Source organism: Symphalangus syndactylus, chromosome 16, assembly GCF_028878055.3.
Source record: "Symphalangus syndactylus isolate Jambi chromosome 16, NHGRI_mSymSyn1-v2.1_pri, whole genome shotgun sequence".
Lineage (NCBI taxonomy): Eukaryota > Metazoa > Chordata > Mammalia > Primates > Hylobatidae > Symphalangus > Symphalangus syndactylus.
Window position 1 is genome coordinate 62,336,321 of NC_072438.2, and position 21,899 is coordinate 62,358,219.

General features: G+C 37.9%; 1 protein-coding gene across 2 annotated transcripts in view; it reads right to left on the bottom strand.

Annotated features, from left to right (window-relative positions):
• Positions 1-20,362, bottom strand: part of GHR (growth hormone receptor) — a 313,780-nt gene extending 293,418 nt beyond the window's left edge. Inside the window, exons 1-3 of one of the 2 annotated variants that reach the window (XM_063619527.1) lie at positions 20,233-20,354; positions 19,612-19,730; positions 9,794-9,868 (exon numbers count right to left, since the gene is read on the bottom strand). The gene's annotated coding sequence lies outside the window, so the exon portion shown is untranslated. Of the gene's footprint in view, positions 1-9,793; positions 9,869-19,611; positions 19,731-20,232 lie in introns of both variants that reach the window. The other variant, XM_055245826.2, reaches the window with a different exon arrangement.
• Positions 20,363-21,899: the final 1,537 nt, after the last annotated feature.

Below are 21,899 nucleotides of genomic sequence, written 5' to 3' on the forward strand. Positions count from 1 at the left end.
GCCTGGCACTACCAACCTCTCTGTTTATATCCTCTCTGTGCCTTCTCATCCTTTGCCCTTCTTCCCTGAGCTAGAGAATCTTGATCTAGTTTAGGAGGTGCCAGACGGAGTCATAAAAGATATTCTAAATTCTATTGTTTATGCTCTGAGATGAGCTCAGGGCCATACTTAAAAAAAGAATTGACTTCTTTTTTTTTTTTTTTTTAGATCTGGGTTCAGCAATATCCTCCATTCTGTGTGCCATGAAACTAGACTACTGTGGCTGCTGCTCTGTCTTTGATTTTTAAAAAGTCATCTTGCACAGAAAACATAGGAAAAGACACCTCAGTTAATATTATAGAACTAGATACAAACTTGCAACTGATGTGAAGGGCAGTCTCTTTTTAAGCCTTGTGAATAAAGGTCCCTCAATCTCATATATGACCAGGTATTGGTCTATAGTAGTATGTGCCTCTTTATATATTCCAAATTGTGAGGGAAAATGTAGCAGGTATTGAGTTGATTAATTTGTTATAAGTTAAGGCATGCCAGAGCACATTTACCTTCTGAAGAGTGAAACTGCATTTGCTCATGGTTTCCACTCTGCTTGGAAGATCCTACTTTGTCCACCCAGAGAAATCCTTCTTAACCTTAAAGTTCCAATCAATTGTTTACTTTCTCTCTGAAGCTCTTCCTGACTATTCCCCAGGGTGGAATTAGTTAATTCTCCCTGTATCAGCACCTTTATAGGCCTTTATATCTTATTTTATTAAATATTGCAGTTTTTGTTGATATGTCTGCTTTTCTCATTAATTAAGAGATTTCTGAGGGAGAAACTATATATTCTTAATATCTGTACCTGCAATGTCTAGGTTAGTATTTATAAAGTTTATAGAGTGTCCAATAAATAATCAAATTGAATGAAAACTTGTATCTCTTGGATTTATATCTCAAACCCAGATCTCTCCACAGAGCTCCAGACTAACACCAGGGGAATCTCAGTTTGGATGTCTAACAGACCTCTGAAACTTGACGTGTCCACATCTGAACTCTGGTTCTTTCTCCTTAAACATACTCCAATCACAGTGGGTGACATTTCCACCTCAGTAGATGGCAACTACTTCCTGCCAGTTACCCAGGCCACAGACCTTTGAAATCATCCTTACTTCCTCTCTGACAATCACATTCCACATTCAAAACTCTGTCTATTTCTTGGAGAGGTGCAGAGACACCTGGTCTGAACCACCAGAATTTCTCAGATTACTGCAGTAGTCTCTCAACTCAACTGGTCTCCTTGCTTTGACAAACCCCACCCCTAACCCCCAACCAACACCAACAACAACCCAAAGTGTAAATTCAGTTGCCATAGTCATTCCTTTTAAAACTAATATCATGCCATTCCTCAGCTCAAAACCCTCCAATGGTTTCCCATTCAAATCAGAATAAAATTCAAAATGGCCCATGAGACCCTACATGAGCTATGTACCTTTGCCTCACACCTCATCTCCCATGAATTTCCCCATCACTGGGTCATCCATTCTGCTCCCAGCAGACCGGCCTCCCTGCTGTTTCTTAAGCAGGCCAGGCAGACTCCTAACTTGGAGCCTTTTTGCTGGCTTTTCTCTCTGATTTAAACACACTTCCTCAAATATTCATTTGCTTCCTCCTATAGTTCCTTGAAGTCTTTACTCAGATATTGGCCAACTTATCTTGTCCAACCTATTTTACCTTCTTACGGCCCACCCTTCCCCACTCTTTTATACATCCCCAGTAGGGCTTAGCAAAAAATATAAACTGCCTTGAAGACAATAGAAACAATTAGAAAATAATTCTGATTATATATATTCAAGTGCAGATGTCTAGGTCAGATCGCCATCTCCCCAAACCATAAAACACCACAGTATAAACTTCCCAAATCTACAGTTATCTGAGATTAGAGCATGGCTTTGGTCACTCTCTTGTACTATACAGTGTCAAAGCTTCTTCTCAAAACAAAACAAAAGAGGAAAAACACTTAAAGTAGCATTTTATAGCTGTTTTGTTTTATAGTATTTGTAGTTGAAGAACATAGGATTGCTAGTCAGGAGCCTTGGGGTCCTGTGTGGGTCCTCTGTGATTTTGGGTAAATTAGTTACTAATCTCACAATGACTCCATTTCTTGGCCTGTAGAAGGAAGGGGTTGCTCTCTGAGATGAGTCAGCTGTAAAATAAAGTATTAGATTGATATTTGTAAATCAAATTATGATATCAAACACTTGTGATAAATTCTAAATTTATTTGAATAATATTTGACCAAATGTCCTGGTACCATGTCCTAGCAAACTTGACACATAGAGGTGGTTAATTTTATGTGTCAATTTTGCTAGACCACGGTACCCAGATACTTGGTCAAATATTATTCTAGATTTTTTTGCAAAGGTATTTTTAAGGTGAGATTAACATTTAAATCCATAGGCTTTGAGTAAATCATATTGCCCTACATAATGTGGGTGGGCCTCAATTGATCTGTTGAAGGCATTAAGAGAAAAAAACTGACCTATCCCAAAGAAGAGAAAATTCTGTCAGCAGGCAGCCTTTGGACTCAAACTGCATATCAACTATTCTCTAAATCTGCAACCAATTTACCCTGTAGATTTTTGACTTTTCAGTTTTCACAATTACATGAGCAAATTTCTCAAAATAAGTCTCTGTATATATATCTCATGAATATGAGATATATATATATAATATATATATCTCCCTGATTAATACAATATTTACTGGTAAAATTAATAAGATTCTAATAAAACATTATCCCTTTAATGAATTTTTATAAACTAACACTGAATTCCCATTCAGCATGTTCTTTTATTCATACAAATGTTGGTGAGCCTACACTATGACAGACTTTGTTCTAAAATCTTAGCATGCATCAGGGAACAAAATTTATACCACACATCTACAAAGATGCTGCCCTCATGGGGTTTGCAGTCTAGTTAGGAGAGACAATGAACAATAAACATAATAAGTAAATCACTGAAGTGCTGATTAAAGACAACCATAGCAGGGTAAGAGGCTCAAGAATGTCAGGTAGGGGGTATAAGAGCGCTGAGAATTCCTTCCTTGCCCAAGACTCAGCATATCATGGAATTGAGCATGTGATGCTTGTGAGCACATTGTGAGAGCTCTTTGACTAGGGTAATTTCTTTACCTTAGTCCCCTAGTTCCATCCCACAACTGCCTTGGGTGAGGATGGCAAGGGAATCATGAAGGGAAAAAAAATGACTTAGGGAAGTATTTATTGCTTTCCGCCTATATTGGAAGGTAACAGGGAAAATGCTATTTCATGATCTGGGAATTCTTAGCCAAAATTTATGAGAAGATCCCAGAGCCAAGTGAAAGCTAAAAATTACCATTTATTGGAAAACAACCTAAGATGGCCAAATAGGAACAGCTCTCGTCTGCAGCTCCCAGCGTGATTGATGCAGAAGATGGGTGATTTCTGCATTTCCAGCTGAGGTACCTGGTTCATCTCATTGGGACTGGTTGGACAGTGGGTGCAGCCCAGAGAGAATGAGCTGAAGCAGGGTGGGGCATCGCTTAACCTGGGAAGAGCAAGGGGTTGGGGAATTTCCCTTTCTTAGCCAAGGGAAGTTGTGACAGTCTGTACTTGGAGGACTGGTACACTTCTGCCCAAATACTGCACTTTTCCCTCAGTTTTCACAACCAGCAGACCAGGAAGTTCCCTCCTGTGCCTGGCTCAGCAGGTCCCACACCCACGGAGCCTTGCTCACTGCTAGTGCAGCAGTCTGACATCAAACTATGAGGTGGCAGCCTGGCTGGGGGAGGGACGTCAGCCATTGCTGAGTCTTGAGTAGGTAAAAAAAAGTGGCTGGGAAGCTTGAACTGGGTGGAGCCCACCGCTGCTCAACAATGCCTGCTTGCCTCTGTAGATTCCAACTCTGGGGGCAGGGCATAGCTGAACAAAAGGCAGCAGAAACATCTGCAGACTTAAATGGCCCTGTCTGACGCTCTGAAGAGAGCAGTGGTTCTCCCAGCATGGTGTTTGAGCTCTGAGAATGGACAGACTGCCTCCTCAAGTGGGTCCCTGACCCCCATGTAGCCAAACTGGGAGACACCTCCCAGTAGGAGCTGACTGACACCTCATACAGCCAGGTGCCCCTTTGAGATGAAGCTTCCAGAGGAAGGATCAGGCAGCAATATTTGCTGTTCTGCAGCCTCTGCTGGTGATACCCAGGCAAACAGTGTCTGGAGTGTACCTCCAGCAAATTCCAACAGACCTGCAGCTGAAGGACCTGACTGGTAGAAGAAAAACTAACAAACAGAAAGGAATAGCATCAACGTCAACGAAAAGCACATCCACACTAAAACCCCATCTGTAGTCACCAACATCAAAGACCAAAGGTAGATAAAACCACAAAGATGGGGAGAAACCAGAGCAGAAAAGCTGAAAATTCTAAAAACCAGAGCGCCTCTTCTCCTCCAAAGGATGCAGCTCCTTTCCAGCAGCAGAACAAAGCTGGACGGAGAATGACTTTGACAAGTTGACAGAAGTAGGCTTCAGAAGGTCAGTAATAACAAACTTCTCCGAGCTAAAGGACGACGTTCGAACCCATCATGAGGAAGCTAAAAACCTTGAAAAAAGATTAGATGAATGGCTAACTAGAATAAACAGTGTAGAGAAGACCTTAAATGACCTCATGGAGCTGAAAACCATTGCATGAGAACTACATAATGCATGCATAAGTTTCAGTAGCCAATTTGATCAAGTGGAAGAAAAGCGATTTCAGTGATTTCAAGCTAAAAACCTTGAAAAAAGATTAGACAAATGGCTAACTAGAATAAACAGTGTAGAGAAGACCTTAAATGACCTCATGGAGCTGAAAACCATTACATGAGAACTACATGACGCATGCATAAGTTTCAGTAGCCAATTTGATCAAGTGGAAGAAAAGTGATTTCAGTGGTTGAAGATCAAATTAATGAAATGAAGTGAGAAGAGAAGTTTAGAGAAAAAAGAGTAAAAAGAAATTAACAAAGCCTCCAAGAAATATGGGACTATGTGAAAAGACCAAATCTATGTCTGACTGGTATACCTAAAAGTGATGGGGAGAATGGAGCCAAATTGGAAAACACTCTTCAGGATATTATCCAGGAGAACTTCCCCAACCTAAAAAGGCAGGCCAACATTCAAATTCAGGAAATACAGAGAACACCACAAAGATAATACTCAAGAAGAGCAACCCCAAGACACATAATCATCAGATTCACCAAGGTTGAAATGAAGGAAAAAATGTTAGGGGCGGCCAGAGAGAAAGGTAGGGTTACCCACAAAGGGAAGCCCATCAGACTAACAGTGGATCTCTTGGCAGAAATTCTACAAGCCAGAAGAGAGGGGGGCCAATATTCAACGTTCTTAAGGAACACAATTTTCAACCCAGAATCTCATATCCAGCCAAACTAAGCTTCATAAGTGGAGGAGAAATAAAATGCTTTACAGACAAGCAAATGCTGAGAGATTTACCCACCACCAGGCCTGTCTTACAAGAGCTCCTGAAGGAAGCACTAAACATGGAAAGGAACAACTGTTACCAGCCACTGGAAAAACATGCCAAATTGTAAAGACCATCTATGCGAAGAATAAACTACATCAAGTAATGGGCAAAATAACCAGCTAACATCATAATGACAGGATAAAATTGACACATAACAATATTAACCTTAAATATAAATGGGCTAAATGCCCTAATTAAAAGACACAGACTGGCAAATAAGAGTCAAGACCCATTAGTGTGCTGCATTCAGGAGACCCATCTCACATGCAGAGACACACATAGACTCAAAATAAAGGGATGGAAGAAGATCTACCAAGCAAATGGAAAACAAAAAAAAGCAAGGGTTGCAATCCTAGTCTCTGATAATACAGACTTTAAACGAACAAAGATCAAAAGAGACAAAGAAGGCCATTACATAACGGTAAAGGGATCAATTCAACAAGAAGAGCTAACTATCCTAAATATATGCACCCAATACAGGAGCACCCAGATTCATAAAGCAAGTTCTTGGAGACCTACAAAGAGACTTAGACTCCCACATAATAATAATGGGAGACTTTAACATCCCACGGTCAATACTAGACAGATCAACAAGACAGAAGGTTAACAAGAATGTCCAGGAATTGAACTCAGCTCTGTACCAAGCAGACCTAATAGACATCTACAGAACTCTCCACCCCAAATCAACAGAATATACGTTCTTCTCAGCACCACATCACACTTATTCCAAAATTGACGACAAAGTTGGAAGTAAAGCACTTGTCAGCGAATGTAAAATAACAAAAATCACAACAAACTGTCTCTCAGACCACAGAACGATCAAATTAGAACTCAGGATTAAGAAACTGAGTCAAAACTGCACAACTACCTGGGAACTGAACAACCTGCACCTGAATGACTACTGGGTAAATAACAAAATGAAGGCGGAAATAAAGATGTTCTTTGAAATCAATGAGAACAAAGACACAATGTACCAGAATCTCTGGGACACATTTAAAGCAGTGTGTAGAGGGAAATTTAAAGCACTGAATGCCCACAAGAGAAAGCAGGAAAGATCTAAAATCAATACCCTAACATCACAATTAAAAGAACTAGAGAAGCAAGAGCAAACACATTCAAAAGCTAGCAGAAGGCAAGAAATACTAAGATCAGAGCAGAACTGAAGGAGATAGAGACACAAAAAAACTCTTCAAAAAATCAATGAATCCAGGAGCTGGTTTTTTGAAAAGATCAACAAAACTGATAGACTGCTAGCAAGAATAATAAAGAAGAAAAGAGAGAAGAATCAAATAGACACAATAAAAAATGATAAAGGAGATATCACCACTGATACCCACAGAAATACAAACTAACATCAAAGAATACTATAAACTCCTCTATGCAAATAAACTAGAAAATCTAGAAGAAATGGATAAATTCCTGTGCACATACACCCTCCCAAGACTAAACCAGGAAGAAGTTGAATCCCTGAATAAACCAATAACAGGCTCTGAAATGGAGGCAATAGTTAATAGCCCAACAACCAAAAAAAGTCCAGGACGAGACAGATTCACAGCCGAATTCTACCAGAGGTACAAAGAGGAGCTGGTACCATTCCTTCTGAAACTATTCCAATCAATAGAAAAAGAGGGAATCCTCCCTAACTCATTTTATGAAGCCAGCATCATCCTGATACCAAATCCTGGCAGAGACACAACATAAAAAGAGAATTTTAGACCAATCTCCCTGATGAACATCGATGCAAAAATCCTCAATAAAATACTGGCAAACCAAATCCAGCAGCACATCAAAAAGCTTATCCACCATGATCAAGTGGGCTTCATCCCTGAGATGCAAGGCTGGTTCAACACACACAAATCAATAAACGTAATGCAGCATATAAACAGAACCAATGACAAAAACCACATGATTATCTCAATAGATGCAGAAAAGGCCTTCGACAAAATTCAACAGCCCTTCATGCTAAAAACTCTCAATAAACTAGGTATTGATGGAATGTATCTCAAAATAATAAGAGCTATTTGTGACAAGCCCATAGCCAACATCATAAAGAATGGGCAAAAACTGGAAGCATTCCCTTTGAAAACTGGCACAAGAGAAGGATGCCCTCTCTCACCACTCCTATTCAACATAGTGCTCGAAGTTCTGGCCAGGGCAATCAGGCAAAAGAAAGAAATAAAGGGTATTCAGTTAGGAAATGAGGAAGTCAAATTGTCCCCATTTGCAGATGATATGATTGTATATTTAGAAAACCCCATCATCTCAGCCCAAAATCTCCTTAAGCTGATAAGCGACTTCAGCAAACCCTCAGGATACAAAATCAATGTGCAAAAATCACAAGCATTCTTATATACCAATAAAAGACAAACAGAGAGCCAAATCATGAGTGAACTCCCATTCACAATTACTACAAAGAGAATAAAACACCTAGGAATCAAACTCACAAGGAATGTGAAGGACCTCTTCAAGGAGAACTACAAACCACTGCTCAATGAAATAAAAGAGGACACAAACAAATGGAAGAACATTACATGCCCATGGATAGGAAGAATCAGTATCATGAAAATGGCCATAGTGCCCAAGGTAATTTATAGATTCAATGCCATCCCCATCAAGCTACCAATGACTTTCTTCATAGAATTGGAAAAAACTACTTTGAAGTTCATATGGAACCAAAAAAGAGCCCACATTGCCAAGACAATCCTAAGCAAAAAGAACAAAGCTGGAGGCATCACATTACCTGACTTCAAACTATACTACAAGGCTACAGTAACCAAAACAGCATGGTACTGGTACCAAAACAGGTATATAGACCAATGGAACAGAACAGAGCCCTCAGAAATAACACCACACATCTACAACCATCGGATCTTTGACAAACCTGACAAAAACAAGCAATGGGGAAAGGATTCCCTATTTAATAAACAGTGCTGGGAAAACTGGCTAGCCATATGTAGAAAGCTGAAACTGGATCCTTTTCTTACACCTTATAGAAAAATTAATTCAAGATGGATTAAAGAGTTAAATGTTTGACCTAAAACCATAAAAACCTTAGAAGAAAACCTAGGCAATACCATTCAGGACATAGGCGTGGGCAAGGACTTCATGACTAAAACACCAAAAGCAATGTGAACAAAAGCCAAAATTAGCAAATGGGATCTAATTAAACTAAAGAGTTTCTGCACAGCAAAAGAAACTACCATCAGAGCTAACAGGCAGCCTACATGAATGGGAGAAACATTTTGCAATCTACCCATCTGATAAAGGGCTAATATCCAGAATCTACAATGAACTCCAACAAATTTACAAGAAAAAATCAAACAACCCCATCAAAAAGTGGGCAAAGTATAAGAACAGACACTTTTCAAAAGAAGATATTTATGCAGCCAACAGACACATGAAAAAATGTTCATCACCACTGGTTATCAGAGAAATGTAAATCAAAACCACAATGAGATGCCATCTCACGCCAGTTAGAATGGCGATCATTAAAAAGTCAGGAAACAACAGATGCTGGAGAGGATGTAGAGAAATAGGAACACTTTTATACTGTTCATGGGAGTGTAAACTAGTTCAACTGTTGTGGAAGACAGTGTGGTGATTCCTCAAGGATCTAGAACTAGAAATACCATTTGACCCAGCCATCCCATTACTGGGTATATACCCAAAGGATTATAAATCATGCTACTGTAAAGACACATGCACATGTATGTTTATTGCAGCACTGTTCACAGTAGCAAAGACTTGGAACCAATCCAAATGTCCATCAATGATAGACTGGATTAAGAAAATATGGCACATATACACCATGGAATACTATGCAGCCATAAAAAGGGATGAGTTCATGTCCTTTGAAGGAACATGGATGAAGCTGGAAACCATTCTGAGCAAACTATAGCAATGGCAGAAAACCAAACACCATATGTTCTCACACATAGGTGGGAATTGAACAATGAGAACACTTGGACACAGGGCGGGGAACATCACACACTGGGGCCTGTCGTGGGGTGGGGGTAGAGGGGAGGGATAGCATTAGGAGAAATACCTAATGTAAATGAAGAGTTAATGGGTGCAGCAAACCAACATGGCACATGTATACCTATGTAACAAACCTGCGTGTTGTGCACATGTACTCTAGAACTTAAAGTATAATAAAAAAAGCAAAAACAAACAAACAAAAATTACCATTTTATGAATTTCAAAAAATAGATATTTCAATTCAGAGTTTATAAAAACTCAAAGGAATAAATAAAACTGACCTCCTTTATGCTTTTTAGTGGATTCACCCACAGGAAAGTTCCAGGCCAGGGATATGCCAGATTAGGTACAGCCACCTGGTAGAGAGGAACAAAATAAAACAGGTCTCAAAAGAGACTCATGAATAAACATTCCCCTTTAAATAATTTGAATGGGAGATTTTAAAAAATTGACATTATTTTCTTTTCCTTCTCACCAAATGCAAAATCCTGTTTAAATAACCCATCTGATAGGCAGTCATCTATCAAAGATGATGAAACAATTAGAAACATTGAGATGATTTCTGCTTTCTGAATAATTGTACTGATGAGTAACCCACTAATTCCCTCACTGGGCAGCATGACTGCATCATTTGTTAAAAATATGTTAGTAAGAATTTGCTATTCTATTATTTGTACCTGATTCTATCTCTCATAGGGAAAAAATTAGAAATTTAAACTTGTTTGTTTCATGAGACACACTTAATGTCATACTGCCAGTTACCTCTTCTCCAGACCAAATACACACAGGTGTTTTCACTACTTCTCATTGACATGAGAAGTCAATGAGACTTGCTGACCCTACACCATCCTGGGCTATCTCCTTGGTATGTGCTCCAGTTTATCAAACTCCTTCATAAATTGCTATTCCCAGTATCAAATTCAATTCCATTGTGGTCACCAAAAGATAGAGGAAGACCATAAGCTTTCAGCTAGGTGCCATAGAGTAATGGAAATGGCAGAAGCCCTGGAGTCTGTTAGATGTTGTGGGATCCCAGTTCCAAACAATTTGTGCTACTTATTCAGCCTACACTCCCAGGGAGTGAATTCAGGCACCTCAGTGTGATAAAGGGATGTCTATCCCTTCTTTCATTTTCCATTTCAATCCTTTCCTACTTCCTATCTTCACATACTGTAGGATTTTTTTCTTTACCTCTATCTTCTTAATTTTTAAAAGAAGTGAAAATATAAAAGCAAAAAAAAAAGGATGTAAATGAGAAAGGAACCTGACTAGGTATGAGAAAGTTTCTCATAACAGCTTTCCTTCATAAAAGGCACACAGACCATTTCCAATTGCTAAATAAACTCTCAATGTAACTTGCTAATCAGACTTGACTGAGGGCATCACGGATGCCCAAGAGAAATAACACTGAACCCTTTTGAGCTTGAAAAAAACCCAGCTCTGCCTACCCAATGTCTATCCAGTGAAGCCAGAAAAGGCCAAGTGAGGGTATGAACTACTGGAGAATTTCTGGCTGGAAAAACTCCTTAGGTAGGGTAAGGGCTATAGTGAGGAACAAGATGACTGGCAAGGTAACCGCACTTCTCTCCCGGCCACTGGCCCTCTCGAGCACTTTCTGAACCAGGTGTAAGGCTGAGATGTCTAGCCACATGAAACAGTGTTACCTTTCTAAAAGAATTTAAAAGCTAAGTAAAATAGGTTTCAGCTGTTGTAGACAAAAATAAATCAGATTGTCCAAATTTTATTTGCTTCATAAAATGTGTTTACCATATTTTTTTTAACACTATGCAATATTCCAAGCACAAATCACATGAATTCTGTAAGGTTTTTTTTTACAGTAGTCCTGTGAAAAAGGTGTGATTATCCTTTCTTTATTAGTAAGAAAGTGGCTTGGAGAAGAAAATCAACTAGACCAAGTCACACAATGAGATTGACATAGTCCAGTGAAACAAGAGCATTCTGTGGACAACTCTATATCTCTCCGTGTAGCCATGCTTCCATCTTGCTCAATCTGTGTTTTCAAGCCACCACCCTACAAGCATCTGTCTTTGGCAAAAACTTTAAAATTATCTTTCAATATCTAGGAACCAAACTAATGGTAGTGGTAGCAGGGAAGGACATAAGGAAAGTCTATTGCATTTTAGTACCATCACATGTAGGCCCACTTCTAACATTTATGGGAGCCACAGCCAGAGGACAAATGAAGCCCGCATAGTATTGTCAGTCTAACGAATTGTTGGCTACAATGTGTTCTATCCTCTCACCTTGAGAAATATACCTTCATAATTACCTGAAAGGACAGGTTTGAATTTAGTTTTCTCAGACCTCTTAGAATTTTGCACCAGAAGGTAGTCATGCAGGGATATCTGGTCCTCAGTTTGATTCTTAGTCCCCAATCGTTGCCACTTTCCCCACTCTTGGCTCCCACTATGCTCAGCAAGGGTCTCCTATATATATGTATATAGGAGCATACATGTTCAAGCTCTAGCCAACCTCTCCCTCCCCCACCTTGGAACTCCAGGACACTTTAGCTAGGAACTCCAAAATCTGAGATATCACAAAGAATGGTCTGAAGAGGAACCACAGCCCATGGCCAGGCACATCTCATTCATCCAAAGTTTCCTTGTCTGGTGAATGGGGACATTGCTGGAGCAAAGACAGCTCGGGAACTCTCTGGCATGAGCCAGTGGGCATTTACAGTATGAACTCCTTGAGACCCCTGTACATTTCTTTAAGGGGAACAGGGCTGGAAGGAGGCAGATATTGGTCTAAGAGCAGCTTGGAAAAGAGGTTCAGGGTGGGTTTTCAATTGAGGAGCCCGGTATAGAATTCAGTGTATTAAGAACTTATCAAATCGTTGTTTAAAAAATTGAATTTCATTTTTCGGGCAATCTGATGCTCATTATTGAAAATAAAGCTAAAAGAAAAGTAATACAATGTGAAATATGTAGGAAACACGCAGAAGACAGCAACAACTTGATAGCAAAATACTACTATCTATGGGTATTTGGGTAGATTTCAATTTTTGGTTATTACAAATAGTTTTCCTATGGACATTCTGTTGTGTGTCTTTTAGAGACTGTTCGTCCACATTTTTCTTGAGTATATATATATATATATATATACATATATATATATCTAAACGATGTTCAAAAGTGGTTGTATGAATTTGTGCTTCTGCCAGCAGTGTATGAAAGCTTTCATTGCTTACATTCTTACCAACACTTGGTATTTTTATTCAATGTCAATTGAGAATATCGATAGGTAAAACTCATTTTCAGAACAGTTATTTATAAACTTAAATCCATGTATCCTTATATACAGAGATTCCACTTTTGGAAGTGTATGCTTATTGTGAAGGAAGCAAATTTTAAAATGGTCCCACATTTGTTGTCTTTTGACTTTTTAAAATGGTGCATTGTTTTTATGAATATTTAATTTTTATATGGCACATTTGTCTATTTGTTCCTTATAGCTGTTTATATATTTAACTCTGCTGTGAGATAGGACAGAGCACAACTACTCTTCGTTTGAGGAAACTAAGGCTCAGAGAGTTCACCCATTAAGAATGAGAGCAGGAATTTGATCTTAGTTCTAACTGACTTCAAAGCCTGTGCTATTTTCACTTCAGCAAAACCAATCTTGAAATGTTGAAAAGAATGTAACATTGAAAGTAACTTTGCGATCACCACCACTAACTGTTTGAATTCCTACCAGTTTGGGGACCACCCAATAGCAAATTACTCCTAGCAGCTGATGGCATCGTCTACTTAGTGGAGTCATTTTTTCTACCTCTTAGTTTTTAGTTTATAAAACATGCATCAAAATATTGCTGAACCTTAGAATGCTTAAACAGGTGAAACCACATTTCCATCTTTAAAAATATATCCTGAAGGTATTAATGATTTCAGGATTTACAATTGGGAAATGCAACACATCAAAAAGATTGATAACACCCAGTGATGACAAGTGCATGGGGAAAGATAAACATACATATTATTATGGAAATGTATGATTAGTAACATTTTAAAAAGGCAATTTGGCAATATATATCAAAATTTAAAATCTGTCTACCCTTTGATCCATCAATTTCACTGCTGGGATTATCCTACAGTAACATTTACCCAAGTGCAAAGACAGGGAAAAAGATATTTCTTCCAGTTTTAATGGTAATAGAAGAAAATTAGTGACAATTAAAATGCTCCTTAATATAGATCACTTAAATTAAAAGTTCATACAATAGAATGTTATACTACTTTTAAAAGAATGAGATTGACAAGTATTCACTAATATAGTTGGCTGTCAGTGATATGTTGTTAAAGAAAAATTGTTGCAGAAAAATAACTAAAATATGAATGGACTTTTATAAAAATGTATGGCAAAAGATCCAGTTACCCCAAGAAGATGGAAATGGGAGAAAAGGGAAGTGGAAAAAGATGAATATTCACTCTCTCTGTTTTTTTTACACACTTTGTTGTAATGTTTGACTTTTTTCCCAATGAGTATGTAAAACTTTATAAATTCACTCTTTATATTATTTTATTAGATTTTTTTAGTGATAAGGACAACTTTGTAATATTTTAAAAAGCAATGATTTGTATAAAGATGAAAGTAATACTTCTGCTTTAGTTTAAGAAACAGGTCATTGAGAGTACTGCAAAAAGGAAACACTAAAAGAGGCAACTGGCTGCCTGCTTTAGACATTTTCTCCACCTCTTCTCTGCATAAGGAAATGTGACCAAGCTGTGTAGTCCAAGAACTGTGATAAACCCTTGAAGCAATCTGAGACTGAAAGATAACTTTCATTAACACACAAAGCAAAGGATTAAAAGTCTTTTTTTCAATAGGAATTGTTTACATTAAAATTTGGCATTGTTATTAATCCAACTTTCTTGGTATGTCCTAATATGATTAAAGCAAAAATGAGTCCGAGAGAATGGTAGTTGTGTTAAAAATCCTCACAAGGCTTCTCTCAGGTTCATATAGACCCAGTTGATTCACATACTTTGGGGAAAGGAAGGATACAAAGTGGAATAAAGCTGGTCACTACTCCAACTCCCGTTATAGATTAATTTCTTTCATTTCTCATAAGGGCTGGCACCTGATTTCTGTGCTTGCTTGGCAGAGAATTATCTCAGCGTAAGTCAGGGAGGAATCTTGTAACAGAATGCATTCTTTCCTGTGGAGGAGTTGTCAAAATTCTTGGCACATTCTAGGTTAAGGTTAGATTATACCATCATGGTAAAAAGTTTAGCTCAAGAGACAGCCTGTACTTTGTTGATTCATCTAGATACAGGGTTTGCCGAGGAAATACTAGAATTATTGCTCCCTAGCGAATTTCAAAGAAGACATAATAATGTTTCTTCTTGAATGCTCTACACTTCTCTGTGTGCAGAACAACAGAAGCACCTCAGTAAGTAACAGGAGAACTTCACAGGCTCTTATATGAGAAGTCATCATTCCCATCATATGACACAATCATATTTCCTCCTCAGAGCACTCTTTTATGCATACATTCTCATAGTTGTAGACTACAGGAAGCCTTATATGGGTTTTCTGGAATTTTTGACTATAATAGATTACTGTTGAATGACCTACTCTTCCTCTACTTATTATTAGAAGAAAAATAGTCATGAACTTCACAAGATCTTATATAGGAAGTCACCATTCCCACATAATAATAATTGTCAAGAAAGAACAAAGAATAATCTTTAAGTTTTACAAATAAAGGAGTCACAAAGTTATTGATATATTGTATGAAAAGTTATATGAATAGACTATGAAAATAGTTATGGAAAAGTTTATGAGATAAGAACTTTACGCAGTTGAACTGATCATTTCTGTAGTAGTATTAGTAATATGGTCAATTATTCAATGGAAAATCCATTTCAGCCTATAGCTGCATGAAACTCATATGAAGGAAACCTCGACCACAAATGGCTAAGAAAGAAACCTGAGCTGTACCACAACTGAAGCAATTATAATCTTTTAAGCCATGCCGGACCAAAGGTTTCACCAATTTATTTCATAGGACCTGGAAATTAACATCAGAGCCCTAACTGTTGCCTGTAATGTATTGCATATAATACTATATATGGAAAGCTGCATATAACTCTTTTAATTGTTCTTAACTCTCTTGTCTTTCTAACTAGCCCGATTAGAGAATCCTTGTGGGTAGTATTTTAGGGAGGCATCTGTGGTAGCTATGAAGATGCACTGCTCCCATACCCCTTAGAGAGAACTTTCTGCAAGTACTGGGGTTGGCTGACAGTATCCAGTGGACAACAATTCAAAAATATGTTGGATTCATAATGTTTTTGCCAAGGCCACAGTTTCTTGCAGGCTGCTCCCAGCCAACAACTTGCTACTAGAGCTGGGCCATTTCTGCCTGACACTGGACTCCTCTACAGGTGAATCTTTGCTCTAGCGCTCCCTCTTGATCTCATTGAGATAACTCGCAGAGCTTCATTATAGTCTAAGGCTCCTTGTACACAATCACCCTTTCTTCCTTCTTCCTTAGACAGATGCTAAACCTGCAGCTTGGTTTGAAGGCTCCCCTGCTTCTCTCTCCTATATCCTTCACAGGTGTTTTCTCCCATAAATCCTTCAAACACTTAATTCATTTTGGCATCTGTTTCTCAAAGGACTTGAAATGATACAATAAATTAAATGGATCCCAGTGTGCAACAGCAGTAATAGTTCTTTAAAACTTTTAAGCCCCTTTTTGAAGAATTTTTTTTTTTTTTTTGAGATGGAGTCTTGCTTTCTTGTCTGGGCTGGAGTACAGTGGTGTGATCTCAGCTCGCTACAATCTCCACCTCCTGGGTTCATGCAATTCTCTTGCCTCAGCCTCCTGAGTATTTGGGATTACAGGCATGTGCCACCATGCACGGCTAATTTTGGTATTTTTAATAGAGATGGAGTTTCACCATGTTGGCGACGCTGGTCTTGAACTCCTGACCTCAAGTGATGCATCTACCTTGGCCTCCCAAAGTGCTGGGATTACTGGCATGAGCCACTGCTCCCAGCCTGAAGAACTTTTACATACTGCTTAAAAACTTGCTCCAGTAAGAGCCATTGCTGTCTGTATATGCTTTGGGTTATTTGATTACAAGGAGACTTTGAAGAAGGAGCCCTTTTTCTGAAGAATAAAACTATTTGCTGTTTAGAATGCTGTGAGAGAAGCTTCAGTGCTTTGGCTTTCTCCCTGATCCAAGTACAATTTTCCTATCAGCCAGAAAGAGTTGTTTTGGTGCCAGTTGGTCATAACTCTTGGTTGGCATCTCGCTGGGTGTACTTTGCAAAAATCTTTGATGTTCAGGTTCAGAATTCTTACATGCAGAGATTGAACATCTGGATAGACTAAATTCAAACAAATAAGAGTACAATATAGTGTTTTCTTATATTTCGTATTTAAAATGATAATCTATTCATTGAAGATGTTAAGGTCTGATTTTAGTATTACCAGATTCAATTAATGAAAAAGGATAAATCAAGAGGGCCAGTTTACTTCGTTTTTTCAGTCAGGTGTATGTGAATATATATCATGTTCATTTGCATTGCAAATAGGTGCATAGGATCACCCACTGTTTCATCTGCATAGACCTCCTTCATAGTGGTTTGGTTTTGCATAGACACGTAGAGTACCTAAGTGCCTCATATTCAATATTAAACCCTCTGCAACTAATGAAAGTCATGAATATAAAGAGTCTGAAGAATTTTTTCATAAAACTCCACTCAAATTTAATTGTGAAGCTATTTTTAGAAGACTATTTTATTCTCTATTACAATACCATTGGGAGTTTTAGCATAGTAGATTTATACATTTCCTGTGTTATTATGTATTTTATATGTGCTATGACCTATTACATTGATTACCTCCACTAATTCTCATTACGACTCTATGTGTTATGCTATTTATTATCTTTGATTTAAGATATAGGAGCTGGGTTTGAGAAAAGCTGAATAACACTCAAAGTTACATAGGTATTAGTTTAGCAGAGATTTTAATGTGGACTAGACTGACCCCAAGTCTGTCTTTACATACACTTGGTATAACTTTCCCAAATATACTACACAACGGAAGACAGAGACCATGCTATACAATAATGTAACACTGGTGATGACCTTTAACTTCCCCAGGAGAATTTCTTTACTCATAAAACAAGTTCAGTTGGCCTAGAGCCCTGACCCTCTCTAGGGTTACTTCCTGCCCCAACATTCCTTTGCTCTATAGCTAATCTGGATAAGCTCCTACCAAAACATAATTTGAAAAAATAGTAATTATATGCAATGTAGGATACAAGCCTCCATATATGCTTTTGAGTGTGCCAAGTCTTCTGAAACTTTAAGTTTCTATTTCTCTCTCTACATTAAAATAGAGCATATATGGCAAGAAAAGAAAAATGTTGTAAGTTTCATGAGGGGATGAGTGTCCTGGGCTCCTTTGGAAAGTGTATTTAAGTTTAATGCCATGAATAAATCTTAAAACAGATATTATCATCTAAAAGTAATACATCACTAGAAATTATATATGTATTATATATATTTTATGCATATATATGCAACGGAATTTATACAAAGGTTTGAAAAAGCCAAATATCCTACAAGGTTTTAATTAGTGTTCCCTATTAAAAATTCTAATTCAAGCAATAGTTTTGGGGGTGATAGTTCTCTGATATGTGCATTTCTTCACTTGCACTCTTTCTAAATTTTCTAGTCTGATAACTCTATCAAGTTATATAGGAGATAAAATTCATTTGGATCTTTCAGTAGTCACTTCAAACTGTTCAAAAATCAGTGAATGATCCAGATGGAAAGTCTCCTATGTGTAGTATGATATAAATTGTTTTTCCTCTTTAAATCATTGGCATCTCAAATTTATCTTCCTCTTGAAGATATATAATTACCATATAAAATGTAGTCAATATCATGTTTATATTAGCAAATTGATGCAACATGGGCTGAGTATTATTGTATAAGCCAGGAGGCACTGGGGCACAATCATATCATTTCTTCCTCAGAGTTCTCTTTAGTTTTATGCATGCATTCGCATAGTTGTAGACTACAAGAAGCCTTACATGGGTTTTCTGGAATTTTTGGCTGTAATAGGTTACTGCTGAATAATCTACTCATCCTCTACTTATTATTAAAAGAAGAATAGTCAAAGCACTAAGAGTCCTAAAAAATGCTGAGCCCACTGTTTTTTTAGCTTATAAAATTGCTCTTCTTCTCATGTATTCCCTCCACATCTGGTATTCCTATGTTATCATCCACTGCAAATTCAAGCCAAACCTTTTGCCCGATGGATCTGTCATTTCATTTTTCATATTTATTTTAAAGCCAAATCTAGCATCTTATTGAAAACATATTGAATGATCAAAATGAAATAAATCCAAAAAGCTCAGTCTGTCTTTCCTATTTTGTTCCACAGTGACAGCTGGAATAGAGGCTCTTTCATGTTTTTCAGGAACAGAAAAAAAATCACTCCTTCTTTTTATGGATGCATCAAGATAGACCTGAAAATATAATTTCCTTTTGTCTTCTGCATGAGGGAAGATGACCCAGATTTTAACTTGATAAATGTGCCTGTAAGGGAACACTGAGCTATCTCAGTTGATTTGATGGTCTCCTTTTAATACAGTCACCAAAATGAAGCAAAGAGGTCTAGATTTTTCATCCTAGTTGAAACAAAGAATTAACAAAAGGAAATACAAGAAGCAAGCTAACAAGTAGCTTTTCTTCTATCTTGCCAGAGACACACTTATCTACCCTTTCCCTGGAGGTGCTGCACAGCTGATATGGCTCTTGTTAAACAGTAACTAATCAAAATGTCAAGAGTCTAAAAGGAAATTGGTTTATCGTTCTCAATAGTCAACATGAAATATTGTAATGAAAGGCAAACATAGCAAACATGTTGTAACTCAACATCTTAAATGTTAAGTTACAGAAGAAAACTGTCAGGTTTGGGCTATGTGGGAGTAATGAGTTCAGGCATGCCCATATTTTTTCTGGGTGAATAATGCTTAGGCTTTTAGCTGTTTAATTTTATGACAAATGCTACTATACTCCTAGTGTGAGCCCACTGAGAATGGCTTACCAATTATTTTCAATAGCGTATAATTTCAGATGATTATTTCATGCCTCTCATCTCCCCTCAAACGTCCAACACCTTCTTATCATCCTCACTTTCAGCTGGTGACCTTGCTTCCTAGTTCTCTAAGAAGATTGAAGAAATCAGAGAAGAACTTTCATGGACGCACTCTCTACCACCACCATAACCACCACATCTACCCCTCCTTCCAGCATCTTTCCACATGCAATCTGTCTTCAAACTTGTTATGATAGATCAACCTTTCTATTCTTTCTAAAGTCATACACCCTTCTTGTGCACAAGATCCCAAGTTGTCTCACTCAGGACATTGCTGTCTCCCTTTACTCCTCCTATCAGTTTTTGCTCTCTTCTGCATCATTCCTGTAAGCAGGCTGACTTAACGTTTTATCTTTTATATTAAGAAGAAAAACTGTGCTTGATCTCATTTCCCCTGCCACCTAAGTCACCCATTTTTTCCCTGCCCTTGGCAGCAAAACTCCTTGCAAGTGTTCTTTATAGTCACTATTTCCAATTCCTCTTCTTCAACTGCTCTTAATTTTATTCCACTAAGGCATTTCCTCCAGCACTCCATTAAAACTGGCTTTGTCTACATGGTCAATGACCTACCTGTTACCAAATTCAATCTTCAGTTCTTCTTTCACTTGACCTATCAGCAGCATTTGAAATAATTGATTGCTCTCAACTCCTTGATACTGCTTCTTCTTTAGGCAAAGAGAGACATCTAGATGGTTCTGGAGGCTTATTTCTTCTCTTTTGGTAGTTTAGCAAGGCTGAATTAACTAAATGAAAGAACTGGCAGATACCAGCCGCTTCTAGGAGAGTCACTTCCTTAAGGAGGAAATTTCCATGGTTACCTAGGAATCTAAGTGTTCCTACCTATTCTTACACATACTAGAGTGCTATGGGAGTGGTGTTCTTCTCCTGGAGTCCTGCCTGTGGAGATGAGAGCTTAGGGGATCATGTGTGCTCTGCTATGTCTCCATTTGTGAGATTTTTCCCAATAAAACCTATTCTGTGTGTAACATGGTGCTCGCAAGTAGCATGTGCATGAGACTCCTTTATTATTAATTGTCTCCTAGAACTTCTGCACTCAAATGTTTTTTTCTCCTACCATGATGGCACTCCCTTAATGATTTTGTCCAGATCTCATAGGTTCCATCTGTAGGTTAGACCTCTCTATTGACTATGAGAGGGCATAAATGAAGCTACTGGGATGCTGAAGATGTTCTAAATCCAGATCTAGATGATGGCTAAAAGGCATGTAAGAACAAATTGAATTATACACATTTGCTCACATTTCTCTATGTATGTTATCCCTCAATAAAAACTTACCCAAAAAGTGATGCTAGAGGTTGTTTTATCCTCAAAATGGAAATGATAATGTATACTTCATAGGAATGCTGTGATTATTAAAAGAGGCAATACATATAAATGGCTGTACGTTTGTAAGGCAGTACATAAGTTTTGCTTTACTTCCTCACCTTTCTTCCTTTTAAAGTACTATTTTCCTATAAGCAAAAGTATCTCATGCATTTAAAGAACCAGTGGGTCTTATCGGGGCTACCTCAATCACAGGCTGAGATATTGATTAACCATGAATTTGCTAGTAAGGAATTGCAGGTATCTTGGGGTCAAAGGAACACCGATTCTAGAAAGGAGATGATCAAGTGGTGGATCATTAAATATGTATCTGATTAAAATTTTAAAAGTATGTGTGTGCATGCGTGACTGGAACCACTGAATAAAAAAGTGAGATGCTGAATAGTGTACCAGTTTTTATGGGTTTACATACTTCTCCTTTAATCCCAGACTTAGTTTTTAAAACTACACATTTACTGTTTTTGCATATTACCTCGGTGCTCTAAAATTATCCTAGTCTATGTGCAGAGATTGATAAAGACCCCTTAAACAAAAATGGAGTTAGTTATATTAATTATTTTTGTGCTTTCACTGTTACATTACTACACCATACTCGTGTGTGTGTGTGTGTGTGTGTGTCTGTGTGTGTGACAGAGAGAGAGAGGGAAAAAGAGAGAGAGGAAGAGAGTGAGAGAGAGCACATACAGACAGATCTTCATAGGCTTACATATACACAGTTAGATAACCAATAAACTACCTCTGAACAAAAGATTTCAGGCTAAGGCTAGAAAGGCATAAAATAGAAGGGATAGGGTTTCCTAATACCATGCTGATACTGTATCAGCTTTGGATTGCCTACTCCAGACATTTTCATGTGCAAGAAAAATAATACTCTATTTTGTTTAAGCTATTGC